The following is a 19154-nucleotide window of genomic DNA, read 5'->3' as shown; positions in this document are numbered from 1 at the left end:
TATCCCAGCAAAAGTGGCATATTTTTAACTTAATATTTACCCGCTACACGGCAGAAAGTGTTGTTTTTGCATTTTGAAGAAAAGGTATTGTTTAATTATTTTTTTTAAATATACTAAATATTTTATAAATGGAGAAAAAACCTTCAGGTTTTACCTAAAAAGATCCGTTGCACAGTAAAAAGTTCAATAAGTGGCTTGATATTTATTTTTACAACATTGTATTATATTTTTAAACTTTAAAAACGTCCTCCCGAAAAATCAAGTTTTTTTTTATTTATTAATGAAAGGAGTGAGTGATATGTATCTTGACTCTTTTCTCAAAGAAGAATACTTTCCGTTCCTCGTCATTATTTCCTTCCCCAGTTTTCTATTCATTTTGAGTGCATGTTGCTAGACTCCTTAATGATCTTCGTTTCTCTATGAATGACGTGACTTTTTTTATAAAAGCATAAGGTACTTTCTTTTTAACGAACTTTTTTTGTACTCTGTAGAAAATCACATTTTTAAACAATTTGTACTTCTATCGAAAAACGGCATTTCTTGGTCTGCATTAAAGAAAACAAAGTCATTTTATTTTCATTGTAACAATTAAATAAACTTCATCATTAAAAATCTAAATATTAATAAAATTTTATCTCTCTAATGCTTCCAAACTGTATATCTCAACATTCACTTTTCGTGATTCTGCTTTATAAGACTTGACGAAAATAATAAGTACAAAATATTCGGCTACTTTATATTCTCACAAAATATCGTCTCAAGGGAATTTCACATTTTACTTTATTATTATAATTTATGCTACATATTTCATACAAACTTAATTTGATGTCATGTGACGCCATTCGCACTGTAGAACTTGATAAGTTTACATAAGAAATTTGACTGTTTTGATGGGTTAAAAATGTATATTTTTAGTAGTAAGTCTTCTAAATTTACGGTTTCAAAAAAATATTTATTAATAAAATAACATACGTTTATTGAAAGAGGAAATGCATTGAGCGATTTCATATCTTTATGTTTTTGGATTATACTATTATTTAACAGAGATTGCGTGATATTGACAGAAATCAAATAACGTTTGTTCTATTCTTCGTCTGTTGGCATTTTCATAAAAAAATAAAACCAATTCAGCACATTGGGTAAATCCTTTTTATTATTTCACTCTTACTTTGATTTCAGCTCATGAAAAGCAACGTGGGATAAAATCAGAAACGTTTCAAGAATATTTCATTAAGATTTGTATGGTTGCTTTCCATCAAATTTCAAGAAAATCCATTCAAGAAAAAAAATCTAAGGATCAGAATCCAAAAGTTTTTCTTTAATGACATAAAACAAGTCATTCTGGGAAAGGCCTAGCCACAAAAATCCACATCAAGATTTTTATTGATATCACAAAATGGATATATATTTGAGGTGGGAATTGTGAAAATAATAATGATAACAATTTAGGATAATTTGTATGGCGCCATTTTAGATACTACCTCAAGGACGCTTAAAAAGTGTTGTTTATGCTTAAATTCCCTTGAGACGATAAATTGCTTATATTTAAAAGATTACCTGCATTTTGAGAGTACATCGTTGTAGGCAACATCTATGTATGATCAAAATTATTTTAAAAAAATATTGGCAGAAACCTTCATGAAATGTACGTAATGTTCTTTAACAAATTATATTGACGCCTGAAAATATCATTTTCAATCATATTTTACTTATTTTTTACAAAAGATTATTCTTCACAACATTTTGACTGAATCCATTTTTTATACAATTGCTGGGTTTACGGCACTTCGGGTTTATTTATACGTATATCAGATTTTTATTAATATCTCAACATAAATATATCCATGTAAAGATAAAAATGTCGATTTTTCTAAATAACTCCCGCATTTGTCACCCTAAAATATTTACAACATCTCTCAAAATGTTATAAATAAATTATCTGGTCAAATTATAAGCTTAAATAATAAAAATGAAAATGATATTTTCTGGCGTTTCTCACGTGTGTGATTATAATCCAGGATTCGGACCTCACATACTAGTAAAAGAGTTTCTGCTCAATAAAAAGCTTCGTTTCATCTCGCCAATAGATGTCTCTAGTGAAGTTCTAGTGATTCAAGAATAATGTTTTAAAATTTGTTCATATATATAGAACTTCCAAGAATTTGAGTAGTGTGGTTGTCAATAATGGGTTGAATTGGTGAATGTCACACGTGTGTAAAGTGATCACGTAAACACCAGCCTATGACGGTCGTCAGCCCCGTAAATGCCCAGACTTCCATATACTTCTTCATCTTTGATGAAACGTAAAAAAAAATAATATGAAAATAACTCATGTAATTTGAGATAATCTAGATTTTGTGAACAAGTATTTGGACACACTCAAAATGTTGTGAATAGAATTCTTTATCTATGTTAAGATAAAAATGTCGGTATTTATAAATAACTCCCGCATTTGTCACCCTAAAATATATCATTATTTCTTAATTTTTGTTCCAAATTAACAATTACTATGACTTATGGTACTATGTCTTTATACGTTTCTAGTGATAACTCGTTTGTCGGCGACAGCGTGACTTGATGTCAGGACATTAGTAATTTTGCGTTGAAGTAAATACGTATTGCGTAAACAACGCATGGGTCACTCTACTCTAATCTTGTTTGCAAAATTCGAAAAAAGGGTGTCATGATTTTTTTGACGCAACAGATGGAAAAGAAAGTCGCTCAGAAATTGGAGTGACATTTCTAAAATATGGTCCTAATGGTAGCGTAACGCTTCAAATTAAAATTCTTAGTTTCTATAAAACATGAAAAAAAACCTGGGTGCCATAGAATATTTTCCCTTAATTTATTTACTACTACTACTTCTAGTATGTATTTAACAAAGAATATAACACTGCTTATATTAACCGCCGTAATGGTTAACGAGTTTAGTTACTGTGCTGGAGGTCCCGGATTCGATTCCCAAAGGGGGTTTTTTTCCAAGATAATATTAAATAAATATTGGGACAACCCAATATTTATTTATTTAATATTATCCTGGACTGGTCCCTAAAGCGCAAGAGTGATTACCTAGCCTTCTGGAAGTAACGATCAAGATAACGCTTCGTCAAGACGATGCCCTATGCACTATTGGGAGGGGATAAGGGTTAGAAAAAACGATGCAGAGCACTATGTACCACAGGGTGCAAAAAGGAATACAGTGAATATTCCATGAATTAATAGTGGAAGATAACATATAATAAATCTGATAAAAGATTTGTTTTAAGATAAGCTCCAAATAAGCGAGAATCGTAGTTTTTTAATCAAAAAGATAGCTGTTTATTTCTATTCTGTTTGAATGACCCGATTTTTCTGTTTTATTGAACTTGCAATGATGCTAGCATTAGAAAGAGTAGGTACTCGTTCAGTTTTACAAAGTAACATAACAGTACTTAATCAAAAGTTATAGTTTCATTCGAAAAATGCATTTCAAATTTAATTAATCAATCAACATTTTAACGATATCAAATTGAAAAATTTGCCTTTAAAATTATTATTCATTTGACATTTATCTACAACCGATGGATCATAAAGCACTGCACTGGAATTCTACAATGTTTATTTGATCGTTCATCACACGAATTTCAAACGTAGGTATACATTTACCAAAAGGTCTTTACTTTTTAGTGAGAATAGATTATGAACTTTAAAGGTAATTTTTTTCAATAATGGTACGTTAGTGAAATTTAGTTTTGGACCAAACTTTACATTTTTTTTTATTTATTTAAAAAAAGATAAATATTTGTGTTTTTATTATTTACACAAATATTTCAATTTCATACTCATTCTGAGAGCCTATGCGGCTTATTATTAGAAATAGGTATCAAATTGTGGTAGAGTGGGTTTGAACCGAGAAACTCTGACTCTGACTTATAAATGTAACATATTATTAGTATTGAGTTTTTGGTATTATAATTTTCCTCGAATATACGAGTTTTTATCCCCTTAAATGAATATTAACAACATTTTGAGTGTGTCCAAATACTTGTTCACAAAATCTGGATTATCTCCAATTACAGGAGTTATTTTCATATTATTTTTTGACATCTCATCAAAGATGAAGAAGAATATGGAAGTCTGGGCATTTACGGGGCTTACGACCGTCATAGGCTGGTTTAAGTGATCACTTTACACACGTGTAAAGAATTTAATATGTCTGTGAGTATTTATTTTATTTTAAAGTAAAGAGAAATATTTGTGTTTTTATTATTCCAAGAATTTGAGTAGTGTGGTTGTCAATAATGGGTAGAATTGGTGAATGTTACACGTGTGTAAAGTGATCACTTAAACCAGCCTATGACGGTCGTAAGCCCCGTAAATGCCCAGACTTCCATATTCTTCTTCATCTTTGATGAGATGTCAAAAAATAAAATGAATATTACACAAAAAAAGAAACGCCATATTTTAAGGATCAAAATAATATGGCTTTTATAAAAAATAAAGAACAACGAAAAACAGAAATAAACGCTTATCATTATACTGCAAAGATATAAAAAAAAAAACAAAAATTAAAAAAAAAAAATTAACGAATTTTTTTCTAAGAAAATAAAGATAATTCTAATGAAGTGCCGTTATTAATTAAATTCCTTTCTTCTTGAATTTTTTTCCATTTTCCTCTTTATTTATATTCGCACACAAGAAACCGTATTAAACCGATAAACATCATTATTACATTAAATTTGTTTTATTATTAAATTTTGCTTTGATGTATTTGTTCCTATATCGCCGACTGTTCCGGTATCAGAATTTAATATGTCTGTGAGTATTTATTTTATTTTAAAGTAAAGAGAAATATTTGTGTTTTTATTATTCATACAAATATTTCAATTTCATATGAATTATCTTGAAAATTTAGAAATACAAAAAAACCTGAATTCTAATAATAATTTATTAAATAATATATTGTTTCAAAATTCTTCGCCATTGCTTTCAATTTTTCCTTTGTTTTCAAACTCCGTTCCTTGACTAACCCCTTCCCCTTACTTTCCCCCTATCCTTATTTATAGAACAATTTTATATTTTATATTTTAGTTATTATACAGACCTGAATGATGGAAGTTTAGCTTCTGAAACATGTAGTCTATAATTAAACTCAAGTGGTAAAAAACGAAGTGTTTTCTTTAATTATTGTAACATGTCTTACCACAAAGTTAATGCCGAAACAATAAATAAAATATCAATTTCATATTGTTTCTGTGAGCCTAAGCGGCTCATTATTAAAAATAGGTATCAAATTGTGGTAAAGTGGGTTCGAACCGAGAAACTCCGACTTAAGAGTCCACGACACTAACCACGGGACCATAATCCGAAACATTTTTTAAAAATTTTAACGTTTAAAAATATCAGTATTTAAAAACGATGTATGATAGATGTCCGAACGGCGAAATAAGGAAAGAATGAAATAATCATTATCGATACAAATTAAGAAAGGTGTGTTGAGATGGTTTGGACACGTGGAACGTACGAGTGAGGAAAGAACAGTTAAACAAATTTATGAGGCAAATGTAGTTAAAAAAAGAAGCACAGAAAGACCGAGGAAAACTTGGCACAATAAGGCATGTAAAATACTTGAAAGCGGCCGGGTCAGGTCAGGTCAGTCGAAATAATCGGCGGGTATGTATGAGGAGATGCATTAATGTGGAAGAGGCGAAGAATGTTTGCAAAGACAGGATGGTATGACGTTCTATTCTCTCTACCTACCCCTGCGGATAAGAAGCGTGATGGGTAGTTAGTTTTTTTTTTAACGCACAATTACATTTTATATTTCATCATCTCAATTTCCCATAAAGTATTATTGTCTACAATGTATCAACGATGATTATTTATGTCAATAAAACCACAAGAGTAGAGAATACGTAGGTAGCTGCCCCACGAGGCATGTCGGTTAGTAACTAATTACATTAAACTCGTATTAATCCCTTCTATAAATATACTATGTAGGCGTTAATTTTGTAAAGCTAATAAATTTTTCGCGAATTCAACACCTCGTCAAATTGAGAAATTAACAAGTACAAATATGAGCTTTTGGTCAATTTCGTTATTAAATGTTTCAGCATTTAAAACATTAATGTAAATTATATTAATAAGTTTTTCTAGTTTGTATGTTTTAGTGTAGCGATTGAATTCTTTATTTTTCTACATTTTCTCTTTATTTCATTCGAAGTAAGTATTTTTGGATGTGGCGAACTGTATCAATTTATCTTAACTTCCATACTATAACTAAAAATTGAGGAAAAACGTGACGCGTTATCAGCTACTGTCAACAGCGTTATGACATAAAATGTTTCAATTTGCGACAGTAAAATATCAATGTCCGCCTCCGTAGTGTAATGGTCAGCACGCTGAGCTATCGTTCAGGAGGTCCCGGGTTCCATTCCCAAGGGAGGTAAAATAAATATAAGTGATTTTTTCACTGTAATGTTTATTCAATGTTACCATGGGCTGGTACCTAAAGCGGAGGGCTGATCACATTTCCTTCATATGTAAACGATCAAGATAACAAACACTGCGTTTATATGACACAGTGTCCAATGCACCATTGGGGTACGGATAAGAGTTTTATTATTAATTTTTCATATTAAAAAAATCAAAATAGTTTATTTACAAAAAAATCACGAATAATTTGTCATCAATTGAAACCCGAAAAACATCTAAAGTCGTTCAAATTAGGCGTCAGGGGCAATATATTTAAGTTAAACAAACCAATCACATTCGTGAAGTGAATAAATAATGAATTTAAGTGTATGCAGGGGTGCTTGCGGCATTTACTTTAGGGAAAAGAGGGGTGTTGAGCTATTTATAGTGAAATCAAATTAAAGGTGTAACTTTTCCAACCATTTGTGAGACCTTCGTCAACCTTTGGAGAATATAAGTTAGATTGAATGTGAAATTACACAAAAAGTAACCACTTAATTAATATTTTCTTGATTTAAATTTAATTACGTTAGAAATCACGAGAAAAACTACTCAAAGCAAGCCAAAGATGACTGAAACCATAAATGATAGATATGGAAAAGACATCGCTCACTCCAACAACATCATATATCAAAAATCGTCAATTTTCATTTTGTGCATGTTTTCAGTATGCCAAGAAAATGTACTATATACCAGCAAAAGCGGCATCTTTTTAACATAATATTTACCCGCGACAGGGCAGAAAGTGTTGTTTTTGCATTTTGAAGAAAAGGTATTGCTTAATTATTTTTTTAAATATACTAAATATTTTCAAATGGAGAAAAAACCTTCAGGTTTTACCTAAAAAGATCCGTTGCACTGTAAAAAGTTCAGTAAGTGGCTTGATATTTATTTATCATACATTTCATTATATTCTTAAACTTTAAAAACGATCTCTTAATAAACCAAGTTTTTTTTTATATATAACGTTGTTGAAAGAAGTGAGCGACATGTTTTCTGATATTTCAGAAACATAATCCTGCAATTCATGCGTACATTTGACAACATTTAATGTTGCGCATGTGTAAAGTGATTACTTTACCAGCCTATGACAGGTCACAAGCTCTTCTTTATCTATGTTGAGATGTCAAAAATGTAAAAATAACTCAGTGGAGTGGAGGAAACACAGATTTGTGAAAAAGTATCGGGACTCTCAAAATGTTGTGAAAAAAATATTCCGGTCAAATTATAAGCTGATTAAAAAGTTATGTTTTAAGGCGTTTCTCAGTATTTAAAAAAAATAGTTAGGATCTTGCATACATCCAAATAAAAAGGTCTCTGATAAATAAAAGCTTTCTCAATCCAACATAGATGGTTCTAGTGGACTTACATGTACATTGTCATGTGATTAATGATATGTGTAAGATTAAAAAAAAATAGTAGTATGGTTATCAATCAAGTGTAGAATGGTGAATGTTGGACGTGTGTAATGTGATCATTTAGTCAGCCTATGACAGGTCATAAGCCCTGTAAATACCCAGACCACCATTTTCTTCTTCATCTATGTTAAGATGTCAAAAATTTTACATAATTACCTGAATACGCTTTGAAAAAATCAATAATATTTTTATATGCACAGTTAAATTTTTGCGGATATGATTATATTTGTATTTATACAGTTCTCAAATTGTTGGAAATGCAAAAATTACCAGAACTATCAAAGTGTTTTAGTTTTTTAAATGTCAAGTTTTTATTTTAAAACTTGGTGTGCATAATTATAATCACAGCTGAGAAAGATTTTATAAAAAAATTCTATGTTAAAATTATTTATTTTCTATCAGTACAATTTAAAGAATTTATATTTAGAACGATCTTAATAAGTTTTAACCAACGCCATCTTTTGTACGTTCATTAAAAATATAATTAATTGAAACGAATTTTAATTGAATAGTCGATGATTTTAGTAAAGCGACAAAAGAGTTTGCTCAGTCGTATTTTTATATTTAATATTTGTGCCTATTATAAACGATATTATGTTTTTACAATATATTTTTATCCGTATTTTTTTATGTAACACTTTCCAGGAAAATAATACAAATATCCTTTTTAATAAATTTCATAATAATTTTAAAACATCAGAAACAAAAATAAAATAAAATAATTGTTTTCAATATATCTTTGTTTTTAAATAACTTCCATAACATAATTAAATTTTACACATTTTAAAGAAAATATCACTATTAAGTTTATACCTATTTTTTGGTTTACTATATTTTTTATTTATTAACAAAACTTTTTAAATCGCTTTTCTCTGGATACTTTACATTGTAACTTCATGACGAAAATTTTGTAGTTTTACGTATATTAGATGTATTGTGTCATAATTATAGATAAGTGGATTCAGTTATTGGAATCTATTCATAATAGTTAAGTAACTAATTTTATTTAAAAAACCTCTAAAATAATAACATTACTTTGGGGATGAAAACCAAATGAAGAATATTTCTTCAATATTGGTTCTTTTAATTTTAGTTTATTGGGTTGATTAATGAATTTTATATTGACACATTTTTGAAAATGGGACCCTCAAACCGTAGAGATTTTTTTTCTAACTTACGTTTATCAGGAAATTTTTTTAGTAGAAAATTGTCATTATTTTAACAAAGATTCATAAACTTAACCTTTAAACCATAATAAGTATATAAAGATTTTTTCTTTATTTTTTTTTCATACTTTTGTCTTTCAGGATATTTTTCCAAAAGAAATTATAATTATTTTGACTTAAAAACCAATACTTGAGAACCTCAAACCGTAGTACTATAAAGATTTTTTATTATGTTTTTCTTTCTCCTTATTGTCTCTCAGGATATTTTTATGTAAGAAATTGTAATTATTTCAACACAAAGATAAAAAATGAGTCTTTTTGTTTCTCACGATAATTTAATAATTTAAAATTTTAACACTTCTTAAATATTCATCATAATATTGCAGATGATACATTAAAATGGTTAGTTAATTACCCAAAAAGCGATTCATTTATTACAATCAATAAATTCACAAATTTTGTGTTGTAATAAGTTTTATATATACCACATTTAAGATTTATTGTCTTACTCGCACACACATGTATATAAAATAATAAAAATAAAATAATTTGATACAAAAACATTTTCACTTTACTAAACCAAAGCAATTGTTTACATCGTAATTCCTAATAAAGGAAATAATTATAAAATCAGCTCATTTTGCATTAAAAAACAATATCTTTTTTTCTAAAGTAAAATTTAGTAAATTTAAAACTGTTTTTAAAATGACAAAATTGAACAAATATTTCAAATAACTTGCCAGGTAAGCGTCGTATATTTTTTTCAGGGTGAAGAGTCAGTTACCTTAAGATTTATTTTAAAATCATCGACCGGGCATTGATATTTTTTTTCCGCATAGGCAAGCCAGTATTGGTAATATTTTGGACTGTGATCAACAGAATAGTTATTTAGTATTATGAAACAAAAATTAGAATCCAAAAATATGAAAAATTGAAAAAGTGGCACTCAAAAAAATGATCTGTGGCGTCGATGTTCGGGAAATTCATAAAAGTGGAAATATCTGGAAAACTAAGGCACTTTTAGAGAGGTCATATTTTCATTTTTTTATTGAGTCATAAGCTGGCCTAACACCCCTTACAAGGAATACGCAGGATTATGGGACACCTGTATATGACTTATTACGTCTAATAAATTTATGAGTCTCTTCATTTTTTTTATGATTCACTTTGCGGATAATATTAACAAGCATCATCTGCAATTTCTATATTTTTAATAAAGATATTTAAAACTTAAAAAAACTTGTTTTTATACACCAAATATCTATAAACTATATGTTTTTACAGTTTCTTTGACTTAAATTTATTTTTGATTGAATGATTTATACAGAAAGAGTCATCGAATTACTTATTTGATTAGTAAGAAGAATAGAATGCTTCAAAAATTGCATCGGCAATTAAAAAACGTCACACGTGTAATTTTTACAGACAATATGTTTTCGTTATATATATATATATATATATATATATATATATATATATATATATATATATATATATATATATATATATATATATATATATATATATATACATATATATATATATATATATATATATATATATACATATATATATATATATATATATATATATATATATATATATATATATAAATATATATATATATAAATATATATATATATTTATATATATATATATATATATATATATATATATATATATATATATATATATATATATATATATATATATATATATATATATATACATATATATATATATGTATATTTATATATATATATATATATATATATATATATATATATATATATATATATATATATATATTTTATTTTTTTTTCCAGTTTTTAGTATTTTTACGAACCCACAAATTTGCGCCGGAAGAAGGTTTGATTTTTGGCAAAATATCTCATCAATTTTCAAGAAATTAACTGGTACTTACTTTACTTTTCGTGTGGCTCCAGCTTTTACACACTTCATCCATATGGTTACGTCTTATGGGATTCAATGGCGATTTTTTTTTAAATATTTTCTGAATCGAATGACCCATTTTTTCACAATTCATAATTCATAATTCGAATAACCCATTTTTTCAAATTAGCTTCATCCATCGATTACTTGAAAAAATGGGTTTTTTGAAGTAAAAATGGAAGTCATTCGACTAAGAAAATATTTATAAACAAAATATGTAAACGATAGACTGCGAATCCAACGTTGCGGGTTGAATTCTCGCAAGTTGCAAACATAAATTTGAGAATGTTTTTTTTTTAAATTTATCTGAACTCTATTGCATTTTTCTTAGTTTTAAGAAACATTTTTTACTAGATTAAAATCCAGTATTGATAAGAACATAAATTTTAAGTATTGATAAGAATATTATATGGGTATAACAACCTTTTTTTAAGTTCATAATATTAAAATATTATAAGAAATTTGCATGAATCACTTTCAGGTCGTGAAAACTGAAGCGTCGGATCGTTCATGATACATTATTTCATTAGCATGCTGAAAGAATGATAAAAATATACTGCATATGACTGAAAACGCATGTACTTATTTAAATTGATTTAAATTTATGCAGTAATTTGCATTCCTATCAGGTGATGTATTTTCAGAGGATTTTTCTCTGTTTTTCAATAAACGGTACATACAGTTTTCATGAATAATTTTATTTAAAAATTGAGCTTTTATGATATATTTATCATTGATTATTAATTTATTTAAGTGTTAATTAACCTAAAATCATAATTGGACCTTGTTCATTATGACCAAACTAATGATTATTCTCATTTATTTCGAATGATCAGAGTCACTGAAGCATGGGATCAGCTTAGTATTGATTTATCTTCTTGATTTGCATACCACGTTTTCCGACAGTAAATAAGATTGAGTCGATTAATTTCGCTTGATGGTTGAATTAAAATGTTTATCCACTCTTTTGTAGATTAAACCTGAACGGAGTAAAACACTTTACGGATTACGCTCACGACACAATTTTTATGGGAAAAAAACCTTAGCTTATTTTAACCAACGTATAATTATTTCTAGTTTTCGTTGAATTTCCTTCAATCTTGTTTTCATTAGTTATAAAAGTTCTAACAAAATTTTGGTGAGATAATACAAATTATGCAAAATCCGAAAAAAAAATAATAATAAAAAAGTACAACAATATAGAATTGAAAATACAGGAAATATAGAAATAAGAAAATGTAAAAACAAGAAAATATTTGGGATTACTACATAAATTAATTAATTACATTACTATACTCGAACAAGTTTGTGAAAGATCGACACTCTACTAAAGTATACGAGTCCTTTGAGAGAGTCAAAATTTTAAAAACACATTAAAATGAATAATTTCTTTACACATATTTAAGCATTAAAAAGTTGAAAGAAAGAAAATTTAAACAGAATTTTAATTGCTCAAATATCCCTACTTATTTGCAATTTCGAAAGTTATTTCGGGGCAAAAGAAAATTTTTATAAATTTCCCTGGAAAATTTACATTTCTGTTGAATTCAAATTTTGCAAGTGTTCTAATTGGACTTCCGATTAATTTATATGTTTAACAATTAACTTTTTTTGTATATTATATTTTGTAAAAATAAGATCAAAGATTTTTCTGCACCCAGAAGATAAGTTAGGCTAGAGATTTTAAAGGAGCTAAATATTTTTTTTAAAAACTTTATGAAGAAATAAGTTTTTAAGAGATTTTTAGCATACATAAAACCCTGGTAAAAGTTTTGACAGAGGTTGACAAAAATGTTTAGCAATATTAAGTACCTTAAGAAAAGAAAACTCATTTTCCACGATGAAAAAAAATTAATTTAATAAATATGTTTTCAAAAAAACTTACCTCTTAGTTGTTTGAAAAGTTGGTCTTCTTAAAGGAGGCTGCGGAAGATCTCGAGGACGTTTCACGGCCTTTCAGTCGACACCGAAAACTTTTCAGATGTTAATTTGAGATAAGAAGTGAGTTGGCTGATTTCTTGACGCAGCAACTGATGGGTGAGAGCCGTCTGGATGCCAGGATTGTTGTAAGGGAAGCACTCGATGGGCGCCCCTTTATATTGCCGCCAGACGCCCACGTGACTCCTCCCCCTTAGGTCCTCCACCCTCCCCCTCACACCCCAATAAACCCCGCGAATAACGAGAGTAGAGTTTAGACTGCGATCATCACCTGTAGAGCTTCATATACATAAAAAATATCATTGAGCGGATTATTTTGAAATCTCAACATAGATGAAGAAGAATATGAAATTTTGTTTCTTAAAAGCATTTTTAACTTTGTGGTATGGTAATATAAAGCTAGATTACATTTGACCTGATGATGGAATGATTATTCCGAAACCGGTAGTCACAAAATAGTGTTTTTTTTTAATGGTATAACACAAAGTGAACGATAAATGATAAGGAGAGTGTTGTAAGAATATGGATATTTGGGAATTTACAGGGCTTACGACCGGCATAGGCTGTAAGCATAAGTGATCACACACGTGTAACATTCACCAAATCTACCCATGATTGACAGAAACTTTTAGATCAAACTCGTTACACAGTATGCGAGAGTTCACCAAAGAGATCTGCGGTCGTAAGCCCTGTGAGTGCCAAGACTTCCATATTCTTCTTCATCTATGTTGAGATGTCAAAAATAATCTAAAAAATAATTCTTATTGGTGATCATCCAGATTTGTTAACAAAAATTTGTACACACTCAAAATGCTTTAAGATTTTTTTTAAACATTTTACCTAAAAATTCGACATGCATTTATTTTATTCCTTTATAATTAACTACAACACTTGTATTCTGACCGGGAGTCATTAAAAAAATTATGACTACAATATTCAAGTGATATAAAAATTGAAGCAATTGAGTACGTGTCTGAATACAGGTTATCGTTATCCTAATCAGAAAAAATCTCAAAACGTGCGTATATTGAATGTACGAATAAGCGGACATTTCTCTGTTTAACTAATTATTTGAAATATGGTCCAAGTCATTTAAGTATGTATATTATTAAATTTAAATTTAAGCTTCACATTGAAAATATTATCCAAAATTTCATTCAATGCACAAAATGTTTCTCAAAATAGTAGTAGAAGCTGATTTTCGGTTGAAATTTATTATGTACAACATAAAATACTATTTTAAAGTTATTTACAGAAAATCTTCAAATAAACTAAGGAAAAAAAATTGTGCAATAAATACATTAATCAAAAAATAATAATTTGGTTCTTTTACATGTTAAAAAAATGTGTTGTTTTTTGCATACATGCATTTTGAATACCAAAAATTTAATGATTTCATGATTCTAATTTTAATTATATTTACTTCTTAATTTATAATACGTACATTTTTTTGTTGTTATCAATTCGACAAATTTCCTCGATATTTTTTACCTATACATTATTATCAAATTTAAAACGTTAATAGTCAATTTTAAAGCAGATATAATACAGTGTATTTAATTTTAATAAAATAACTAATTTTAATTTTAATAAAATTAAAATTTTAATAAAATTAATAATACAACTAATTTTAATAAAATTAATAATAATTTTCAAGATACATATTCATCGCTTTTAATAGTTATAAAGAAAAAAACTTTCTAAAAAAATCTAAAAATTTAGTCATGAAGGTTAAAGTAATGAAAATTTATGTGTTAAGCAAATCATCTTAATATCTTTAATGTTCATGCTTAGAGAAATAACATTAAAATTGAATAATAAAGTTTGTACTAATTTTATAATCTACGTAACGTATTATTAACGTACAATAGTGTTTTTATTCTAATAAAATATGTCTTGAATATTCATAAACTCAAGTTATTAAGCTCTATTCTCTCTGCCTACCCCTGGGGTGAAGCGGCGTGATGGTAAGTTAGTTAGTAAGTTTTTTTAAACTCAAGTTATCTGAAAAATAAAAATAAAAATAAATAATACCGTAAGCGCTTTTACTTTGTAGAAGAACTTAAAAATGAGTCATGTAAAGTAACGTAGCTTCCATAAATTTAATAATTATGGAAATCAATAGGTTTTGTTATTATTCTATTACAAAAATTAATAAAAAAATACAAATGAGTTAATTACCCACGTTTATATTTTATAATTCTGGTGAAAAAGAGGATATTTAAATACTTCTTTATCTTAAAATAGGAGTTCTGAAATAAATTAAAGTATTGTTATTTATTCTTAGATACTGTATTATTCACCTTACGGATCACATGTCGATATTATAGGTGTCTCAACTTGAGATGAAACATCTATCATTTTTTATATGAAAGAAGATGGAAATCTGAGAATCCCAGGAGTTATCACCTGGTATTTTGGCTGGCTCAAGCGACAATTTTATACAATCGTATAACGTTCACCATTCTGCCTATTATAAAACGTCCATAGTGCATTCAATTTTGGAAATCATAAATTGCAATGGTCTTGGATCTCTTTCTCATGCGGGTAACATTTTTAATAGATTTGGAAACTGATTCTTGCGCAGATCAGTTGAGAAACTTATAAAGTCTACATTTCTCAATATGATAGCGCCACAAGCAGTCATACTTCTGAGTTTCTAAATAGGAATTTTGAAGTCCCGAAGGACGAAGAAAAAATATCGTGTAAGTCAGATATTATACAAATACCGTATTGTTATTAACAACACTCATCCGCGCCTGCTAATATATAAGGCACTGTAAAAGATCGACTTACTTGATCATTAATTATATGAAGGCAATGTGACCAGTTCTGCGCTTCGGGTACCAGTCCAGGGTAATATTAATTTAATATTAGAGTGAAAAATCTATTTTGAAATAGTTTATTAGGACCAAAATATAATCAAAAGTGAATTAATTTGCTGAGTTTGAAAATTTAGGAATCTGTGCTCAGATTTCGCTAGTTTTAATTCGAGAAACCTTTCAGTTTGAATATGAAAAACTTCCTAACATACAATTAAAAGGAAAATTTATGTAGCTACTCAAATTTCCCTACTACAATTCAAACTCTATATAAAATGTGAAATTAATATGTTCAATGAATAAAACGTCAAAGTGTTTGAAAAAAATCACGAGAAAACTGTAATATAGATAACATGTATTTAGAAATATTGTTTTCAGCAAAATTTCAGCATAAAACAATAAAAGAAATCAAAAAAAATAATTTGTCTAATCACAATCATACCATACATTTATGACAAGTATTGTAGGATTTCTATGGTAACTATATTCTATGTACACTCGATGAAATGTTAATTGTTAATGATGAATGATCACGATGATGAATAAATCTATTTGAAAAATGTTGAAGGTAATATGAATTTTCCACTCATTTTTAGTTGCATGGATATGTTTTAAAAATATCCTCATAATATCAAATGATTCTTCTTAAAAACCTCAAATATAATTTAAAATTCATATTTTATCGAATTGACCTACTTCTTTTTCAGTTTATACATTTACATATATCGAAAAAATATCGTATTTATATATATATATATATGTATATATATATATATATATATATATATATATATATATATATATATATATATATATATATATATATATATGTATATATGTATATATATATATATATATATATATATATATATATATATATATATATATATATATATATGTATATATGTATATATATACACATATATACATATATACATATATACAATGTGTATTATACATATGTACCATATAAATATATATATATATATATGTATATATATATATATATATATATATATATATATATATATATATATATATATATATATATATATGTATATATGTATATATATATATATATATATATATATATATATATATATATATATATATATATATATATATATATATATATGTATATATGTATATATATACACATATATACATATATACATATATACAATGTGTATTATACATATGTACCATATAAACCCTGACTCGATTTAATTTTGTAATTTTTGCAATTAATAACACTCTCATACATTTTTAAAATTCTTTTAAAACTTTGTTTAAAAAAATCAATTGAATTTTAATTTAAAAGTTATGTAATGTAACCACCCATTATTTGTGGTGCGTAAATATAAGTATTAATTAACTAAAAAAAAATTAAAAGATCCTTTTTAAAAATCTATAAATCTAGATAGCGCATCCAAGGACTAAACACCCCTTATGGTGCCCACGTACATTGAAATACGTGATTCTTACTAAACTATAAAAGCTTTTTAAAGAAGCTCTTTGCAACATTTAGCCTATGTGGGGTAGTAAAATATATAAAACGAAGTGACTTTTCCACTGGTTCGGATAAAACTAATCAAATTACATATTTTAAAAACTGCCTTGAACTATATTTAAAGCTTCCACATTTGTTTATCTTTCAGAATACCGTGTATCTTAAAGGGTCCACGAAGAGTAGCGAAGGGATCCGCTCGGGTAAAGGAACATGACCGCAAGTGTTCTGAAATTCAAACTATAATATGTTTAAGGCAGTTCAAAGTAGAATGGAAAATATCAAATTAAATTACGTAGAAATATAAAAGACAAATTTCAAACTTCGACTCTAGTATATTTTATGTATATGGGTATTTTGAAGAGTTGGAGCTTTTTTTGAAAAATGTGATAAAAAGGTTCCTGAGCTACTTTGGTATTGGATTTTAAAATAAGAATTATTTCATTACTTTTTATTATTTCAAAAGAAATGTTATTTTATTAAACCACCCAATTTTTTTTATCGAAACACAGTTCTTTTTTGACGATATTCAATTAAAGCGTTACCATACAGAAAATAATTTTACATTTATGTATAGATATAACAATATTTTGTAGAGCATTCAAACCTTTGTACACAAATAAAGGGGTGAAATGCTAAAACACACTCGAAATATTGTTAAAAAGATTAATGGTTTAAGAAATATGTTTTGAAAAAAAGCTAATACATTAGTAAGCTTTTCCCAGTTACTGAATAAAATTTCAAAAAAAGAATAAAATAAAGGTTTCTCTTCTACTTTACAAAGACATTTAAACAAGAGATGAATACGATGAAATTTAATTATAAAACTTTTGAAATTTACTTATTTATGGTTTTAAATTATGGGTATCCTAGGACAGGTTCAAAAGTAAATATTCTATAAACAAATTTTTCGTCTCTTTTGAAATATTATCTATGATAGAGTGAAAGTTCAATATATGAGTGAGGGCTGTTACATTTATTCCATGAAAGAAAATACTTTGTCAATTTGCTGCGTATTGAATTAGTCTGACCAATTCTTACTTAGGGGTGATAATTTTATTCACCAGCTACTTAGGTAAAGTGTATTAAATAAACTATACAAACAGATGCCTCTATTCAGCTTAAGCGTAAACAACGATCTAGGATCTTACTTAAGAAATGTGTAGAACCAAACGCATATTACGTATAAGTGTATAATATTATTTAGACGAATGTGCGGCAAAACGATGTATGTTCAATGGTGTTTGAATAGTGATATAAGGGATGAAAGCAACAAGATAAGCGTTGTTGATAAAATTGAGAAAGGTGTTAGGCAAATGAATGGAATAAGTGAAGAAAGAACAGTAAAAAAAATTGTCGAATGTAGAAGACCCAGAAAAATTTATTAAGTGTGTCAAATATTTAAGTGGTCAGGTTAGGAGTCGGAAAATCGGTTGATATGTATGAGGAGATGCATGAATGTGTAAGTGGCAAAGACTGTTTGTTATGTTAAAAAGTAAATTAAATAATCATGATAATTAAATTTTAAAATCAAATTAAATTGAATTTCTGTGTATTTACTAACTCTTCCATTTTCTTCTTCAACTATGTTAAGATATTAATACAAATTGGTGCTATTCTTTTTGTACTGTAAAGAGTTAATTTTTAATATATTTTGAACTATATGCCTAGTTAGTGTGTACCTTTAAATTGGATATTTTTGTTCAGAGGGAAAGAGTATTAACTTAGTATTTCGCTCATGTAGCCTATCGTCATTTCAAAGCTATTCTTTTTACATGTCCTTTCATACAATTTTTTTCCAATTTTCTTTTATATTTGTGAAATTGTCAATTTTCAATACTTTCCATATCTTAAAGGATTTTTACTGTACAATTATATCAAATATCTTAAAATATAT

General features: G+C 27.3%; 1 protein-coding gene across 1 annotated transcript in view; it reads right to left on the bottom strand.

The window, feature by feature from the left end:
- The window catches only part of Ms (neuropeptide receptor myosuppressin), a 57858-nt gene extending 44800 nt beyond the window's left edge, over positions 1-13058 (bottom strand). The window contains exon 1 of the mRNA XM_088258597.1: positions 12876-13058. The gene's annotated coding sequence lies outside the window, so the exon portion shown is untranslated. The remainder of the gene's footprint in view (positions 1-12875) is intronic.
- Positions 13059-19154: the final 6096 nt, after the last annotated feature.

The sequence above is a fragment of the Brachycentrus maculatus genome, unplaced genomic scaffold (genome assembly GCF_059751285.1).
Source record: "Brachycentrus maculatus isolate JH-2025_06_01 unplaced genomic scaffold, ASM5975128v1 h1tg000099l, whole genome shotgun sequence".
In the NCBI taxonomy this organism is placed as follows: Eukaryota; Metazoa; Arthropoda; class Insecta; order Trichoptera; family Brachycentridae; genus Brachycentrus; species Brachycentrus maculatus.
This window is presented reverse-complemented; position numbering and strand designations above follow the sequence as displayed.